At 47.3% G+C, this 7,196-nt stretch overlaps 1 pseudogene; it reads right to left on the bottom strand.

Annotated features, from left to right (window-relative positions):
* Window positions 1-6,208: 6,208 nt before the first annotated feature.
* LOC126250083 (5S ribosomal RNA) lies at window positions 6,209-6,326 on the bottom strand (annotated as a pseudogene).
* Between the last annotated feature and the right edge of the window lie 870 nt (window positions 6,327-7,196).

Raw genomic sequence — 7,196 nt, 5'->3', positions numbered from 1 at the left:
TCCGCAACAGTTTGTAACACTTTTTCTTCGTCATCCGCACTGTACGTCGACGGTCGGCCACGACGCCTAAATCCTGTAGGTGCTACACATGCACCATACTCAAAAATGGTTCGAATGGCTCTGAGCACTGTGGGACTTAACTTCTGAGGTCAACAGTCCCCTAGAACTTAGAACTACTTAAACCTAACTAACGTAAGGACATCACACACATCCATGCCCGAGGCAGGATTCGAACCTGCGACCGTAGCGGTCGCGCGGTTCCAGACTGTAGCGCCTAGAACCGCTCGGCCACACCGGCCGGCTTGCACCATACTCCCTCAAGCGCCTGTCCACAGAGTAAAACGGTTTTTGCAGATGGAAAGCACCGGCTGCGAAACCTCTCGTGATACAGTTGCCTTGCAACGTCAGCTCTTCCATCTCCAAGGCCGTAGGTGAGGTGGATTTCGGCGTATTCCTCGTTTGTGTAACTTGCCATGGTACTGTAGTAACACTGCGACGCGGCCGTTAGCAGCTGTCGCACGGCGAGTATCGGACAGAATGAGCAGCGCGTCATGCATGCCGCGGTTTTACTTCCACCGTTGACCACTCTTTCCGCTTACAGGACACACATTCCCTAACATGGGAATGTACACTCTGTTACCGCCGGCAACGTGTAATTCACAAGTTCTGATACAATTTCACATACATTACGATGGGATTTGCTCTTGCTCGTATCTTTCAAACGTTGGCAGATACACATCAGCCCATTGGTGTGTCGTGTTGTATCTAAGGGTGAATGACATGTCGTGATCTTGAGGTTTGTCGGTATCTCGTTCATTGGTTAACAGATGTTTTTGTTTTACGTAGACAGTACACCAAGGAGAGCAAAATTAACAATGGTGCGTCAAGTGTTACGCATAGCAGCATGCGGTCCTCGACATATTTTTCCTCATTTATGACTCCCCCTGTACAGATTGCGGTAGTATTGGGTACACAAGATATAAGAGGGCGGTGCATTGGCCGAGCTGTCTTTTGTACTCGGGCGATTAATGTAATGTGGTTATGACCGCTCGATGGGAATTAACATACTTTGAACACGCAATGGTGGTTGGAAGTAGACGCATGGGTCATTCCAGTTCGGAAATCGTTAGGGGATTCAGTACTCCAAGATCCACAATGTCAAGATTCTGTCAAGAAAACCAAATTTTATGCATTACCTCTAATCACGGACAACGTTTTGGCCGCCGGTCTTCACTTAACAACCGAGAGCAGAGGCATTTGTGCCCGCATCTCGTGGTCGTGCGGTAGCGTTCTCGCTTCCCACGCCCGGGTTCCCGGGTTCGATTCCCGGCGGGGTCAGGGATTTTCTCTGCCTCGTGATGGCTGGATGTTGTGTGCTGTCCTTAGGTTAGTTAGGTTTAAGTAGTTCTAAGTTCTAGGGGACTTATGACCACAGCAGTTGAGTCCCATAGTGCTCAGAGCCATTTGAACCATTTTTAGAGGCATTTGTGTAGAGTTGGCAGTGCTGATAGACAAGCAACGCTGTGTGAAATAACCGCAGGAATCATTGCGCGACATAGACGAACCTATCCGTTAGGTCAATGTGACGAGATTTGGCGTGAATGAACTATGCGAACAGACGACCGACGGGAGTGCGTTTGCTAACGGAACATCATCTCCTGGACACGTGGCCATATCGGTTTGAGCCTAGTCGACTGGAAAACCGTAACCTGGTCAATGAGTCCTGATTTCAGTTGGTAAGAGCTGTTACTGCGGTTCAAGTGTGACGCAGACCCCACGAAGCGATTGACCTAAGTTGCCAACAAGGCACTGTGCTAGCTGGTGGTGGCTCCATAAACGTGTGTTTAAATGGAACGGACTGGATCCTCTTGTCCTACTGGACCGATCATTGACTGGAAATGGTTATGTTCGACTACTTGGTCACTAACTGCAACCATTTGTGGACTTCATGTTCCCAATCAAACAACGATGGATTTTTTAAGGATGACAATCCACATCACCGAGCCACAACTGTTCGTGATTGGACAATTTGAGCGAATGATTTGCCACCCAGACCGCCCGGTATGAATCCCATCGAACATTTATAGGACATAAGCTAGAGGTCAATTTGTGCGCAAAATACTGCAACCACAATATTTTCGCAATTACGGACGACTATGGAGGCAGCATGGCTCAATATTTCTGCAGGGGACCTCCGACGACTTGTTGAGAACCAGGACCTGTCGAGTTACTACGCTACACCAGGCAATAGGAGTTAGTTACCCCTTGACTTTTTCCTTCACAGAATATAGCCGTCTGGCGCACTTTATTATATGACAGTAAATGTTAGGCTTTAGGAAAATGGCCATGATACCCGTTCAAGGCAATGGAAATGTGACTCAGCGTAATACTTTGCGCAGTCAAGAAAATTGACGGGATTGTAATGGAAATCCCTGCTTTAGCTTTAGAAAGAAAGTGTGTTAAATTTTTGTGCCACGCTTTGAGGCATAACAGCTTACTATGAAACACAATACAAGGACACGTCTTAGGGCGAGGGGGAGAAAGACTTACTGTAAATTATAAAGCACCACTTGGTTCCTAAGGCGTATGGATTCCGCAACCGCTGCTACGAAGGTCGGGTTAGGTTTATGACAAAAAGGCGTGGCCTATTTAGAATGACGCTGGTGAGTTCCCATAGTGTCTTTTTTTCCAAAGTTTTCCAGTTCTTTTCAAATTTAGCACAACTAAATAAAGTGAAACTTGGGAACAGCCATAGAACATAAAAACAATTATCTACACTATCTAATCAAAAGTGTCCGGATCCCTGTAATGTCTAAGCGGAATAGGTCGGTCAGGAGAGCTCACTGACTTCGAGGGCTGACTAGTCATTGGATGTCATGTGTAACAAATCCATCACGGACATTTCAGACCTTCTGAAGCTGCCCAAGTCGACTACTGATCGTGTGACTGAAATGGAGATGCAAAAGAACCACCACAGTTAAACGGATACCAAGCAGACCTCACGTACCGGCAGGTAAGGGACCTTCGGCAATTGTGGAAGGTGATTGTGAAACCTCACACGAAATCACCGGGAGGAGTCACTCTTGACTTCCAAAGTGCTACCAGCAGTCCAGCTACCACAGTGACTGTGCGTAAGGAGTTACAAATTATGGGGCACAATGATCGAGTAGCTCCTCATAGGCCAGACATTTGTGCTGACAAGCGGAGCTTGAGATGGTGTAAGGAGTGACGCTACTGGGCAGCGGATGACTGGAAACGAATGATTTGGAGTGATGAATTACACTGTACCCTGTGGTAATGTGATGGAATGCGAATGCCCGGAGAACATTACCTACCGTCATTTGTTGTGCAAACAGTGAAATGCAGAGAACGTGGTGTTACGATATGCGGATGCTTTTCGTGCTAGTGCTTGGTCCCCTTACTAGCTTAAGGAAACGCTAAGGATATGAGCTCAGTTTACAAAAATGGTTCAAATGGCTCTAAGCACTATGGGACTTAACATCTGAGGTCATCAGTCCCCTAGACTTAGAACTACTTAAACCTAACTAACCTGAGGACATCACACACATCCATGACCGAGGCAGGATTTGAACCTGCGACCGTAGCAGCAGTGCGGTTCCAAACTAATACGCCTTTAACCGCTCGGCCACAGCTCAGTTTATAGCACTGTGTACTGCGTACAGTAGAGGGCTAGTTTGGAGTCGATGACTGATTGTATCAGCATGAAATACACGTGCCATCGGCCTTGTCGCAGTGGTAACACCGGTTCCCATCAGATCAACGAAGTTAAGCGCTGTGGAAAGATTTAGATGTTCCTTTTTCCCACGCGTCATTCGAGAGTGGAATGGCAGAGAAGTAGTATGAAAAAGGTTCGATGAACCGGTTGGGTGACCATCCGGTCTGTCGAGCACTGTTGGCAAGCGGGGTGCACTCAGCCCTTGTGAGGCAAACTGAGGAGCTACTTGATTGAGAAGTAGCGGCTCCGGTCTCGGAAGCTGACTTACGGCCGGGAGAGCGGTGTGTTGACCACATGCCCCTCCATATCCACAGCCAGTGCCGCCTGTGGGCTGAGGATGACACGGTGGCCGGTCGGTACCGTTGGACCTTCATGGCCTGTTCGGGAGGAGGAGAGTGATTTTTATGACAATACACTCTGTCATAAAGCATCATCTGTGAGGCAATACTTTGTAGACATTAACGTTCTAAAATAGAAATACCTAGGAATTACAATTACGTGCAACTTAAATTGGAAAGACCACATAGATAATATTGTGGGGAAGAAGAAACAAAGACTGCGCTTTGTTGGCAGAACACATAGAAGATGCGACAAAATCATTAAAGAGACAGCCTACATTACACTTGTCCGTTCTCTGCTGGAATATTGCTGCACGGTATGGGATCCTAACCAGGTAGGATTGACGGAGGACATCGAAAAAGTGCAAAGAAGGGCAGCTCGTTTCGTGTTATCGCGCAATAGGGGTGAAACAAAGGCTGTTTTCTTTGCGGCGAGGTCTATTTACGAAATTTCAATCAGCAACTTTCTCTTCCGAATGCGAAAGTATTTTGATACACCCACCTACGTAGGGAGAAATGATCATCATAATAAAATAAGAGAAATCAGAGCACGAATAGAAAGATGTAGGTGTTCCTTTTTCCCATGCACCATTGGAATGGTAGACAAGCACTATGAAAATGGTTCGATGAACATTCTGCCAGATACTTAAGTGTGACACTGGACTCGCATTCGGGAGGACGACGGTTCAATCCCGCGTCCGGCCATCCTGATTTAGGTTTCCGTGATTTCCCTAAATCGCTCCAGGCAAATGCCGGGATGGTTCCTTTCAAAGGGCACGGCCGACTTCCTTCCCCGTCCTTCCCTAATCCGATGAGACCGATGACCTCGCTGTCTGGTCTCCTTCCCCAACCCCAACTTAAGTGTGAATTGCAGAGTAACCATGTATATGTAAATGTAGACTGGCCTGCTCAGGGTCCCGAATGGACCAAATGGAGCACCTTTTCCGCAGTTCCCAATTTCCATCACTACCTTTCTCGGTGTCGGCTCTTGAGGAAGAATGGGCTGCCATTCCTCCACAGAGCTTCAGACACCTCACTGGAAGTGTTGCAAACATAGTTAGATTCGTCTTAAGCGCGAAGACTGGACACACATCCTATTAATGCTCACTAATATGACTAATGACACCTCTGATCAGACAGTGAATTAATTTTACCAATATACGAACATTTATGTTCAAATGTGTGTGAATTTCTAAGGGACCAAACTGCTTCGGTCATCGGTCCCTAGACTTACACACTTCTTAAACTAACGTATGCTAAGAACAACACACATACCCATGCCCGAGGGAGAACTCGTACCTCCGACGGGAGGGGCCGCGCAGTCAATGGCATGGCGCCTCTAACCGCGTGGCCACTCCGCGTGGCTACGAACATTTATGTGAAGTAAACAAATGTTAATGTGCACGCTGGTCACTCGAATACTTACCCCCTTTGAGAGAGGGATAAATGTTGAAGGCGGAGTCCTTGAGCCAGGAGGTGACTGATATGAACTCCCGCACAAAGCTGGGGATGGTGCAGCGCAGCACAGCCGTATTGCCCAGCCACACGTTTTTGTTGTAGTAAAGCTGCACGTCGAAGTGCTGCAGCACAACTGGAACAATAAAAACGATTATTAGTGTAACTAGGTCCAATGATTGCATCCACGTTTTGTTCCGTACATCCACAGTGAGGAGATCCTCAGGGATGTAGAACATTTCACAAACCAGGAATACACAATACACATTTACAAAGAAATAAAGATATGCTGATGTACCTTCCATAGGTACCAAGTGAAACGGTCGTCACGGTTTTTTAGGTAATCGTGGCCACGCGTCATCAATTAATCAGTTTACAACACTTATTTAATTTGATCCCATTACTGCACTGAAGATGTACTGAGATCAGATTTTATATAATATTCACAATATTTGATAAACTAAAACTAATCTCCTCCCGCACTGGCCATGAAGGCTCAAGGGTACCCACCGACCGCCGTGTCATCCCCAGCCCAGAGGCGTCACTGGATGCGTATATGGAGAGGCAAGTAGTCAGCACACCGCTCTCCCGGCCGTATGTCAGTTTACGAGACCGGAGCCGCCACTTCTCAGTCAAGTAGCTCCTCAGTTTTCCTCACAAGGGCTGAGTGCACCCCGCTTGCCAACAGCGCTCGGCAGACCGGATGGTCACCCATCCAAGTGCTAGCCCAGCTCGACAGCGCTTAACTTCGGTGATCTGACGGGAACCGGTGTTAACACTGCGGCAAGGCCGTTGGCCAGTGTTTTATAGTATTAAGAATATATACACGTCTGATCGTTCTACTAAGAACGTCATCAGTGGAGTAAGAGAAGCTGGGTACCAATTAATATTTTAGAAGCCTCTTAACTGAATTTTATTAGTTGTTAAAGCTTTTATGGCGCCTGGAAAGTTAAAGAATATATATCTTCTTTAATGACGAACACCTTTCTCGACGAATAAATGTCAGGTGACGAGGGCCTCCCGTCGGGTAGACCGTTCGCCTGGTGCAAGTCTTTCGATATGACGCCACTTCGGCGACTTGCGCGTCGCTGGGGATGAAATGATGATGATTAGGACAACACAACACCCAGTCCATGAGCGGAGAAAATCTCCGACCCAGCCGGGAATCGAACCCCGGCCCTTTGGATTGACAGTCTGTCGCGCTGACCACTCAGCTACCGGGGGCGGACATTTCTCGACGAAACTAAGTGGCTTTACATTTTTGAGAAGATTATTCTTATTTCTCGTATTTATTCCATGAACTGAAGTGAACTGTTGATTTGAAAAAGTTATATATTATTTGCCACAAATGTCATAAGAGAAAAAATAAATTGGAAAGTAGTAGTTCTTATCCCAAGTTCCTTGAACAGGCCTCTTCAGGGCGTTCTTGAATTCAAACACAAATAATTCTTGCTACTCGCTTTTGGACTCAACTAACTATAGCTTGCCCACCCAGCTAGCCGTGCGGTCTAACGCAGTGCTTCCCGAGCGGGAAGGCGTGCCGTTCCCCGACACGAATCCGCCTGGCGGATTAATGATGAGGTCTGGTGTGCCAGCCAGCCTGTGGATGGTTTTAAAGCGGTTTTCCATCTGCTTCGGCGAATGCGGGCTGGTTACCCTGCTCCCGT

This window comes from Schistocerca nitens, chromosome 3 (assembly GCF_023898315.1).
Source record: "Schistocerca nitens isolate TAMUIC-IGC-003100 chromosome 3, iqSchNite1.1, whole genome shotgun sequence".
NCBI lineage: Eukaryota > Metazoa > Arthropoda > Insecta > Orthoptera > Acrididae > Schistocerca > Schistocerca nitens.
The sequence above is the reverse complement of the archived record's forward strand: the minus strand, read 5'-3'. Positions and strand labels throughout refer to the sequence as shown.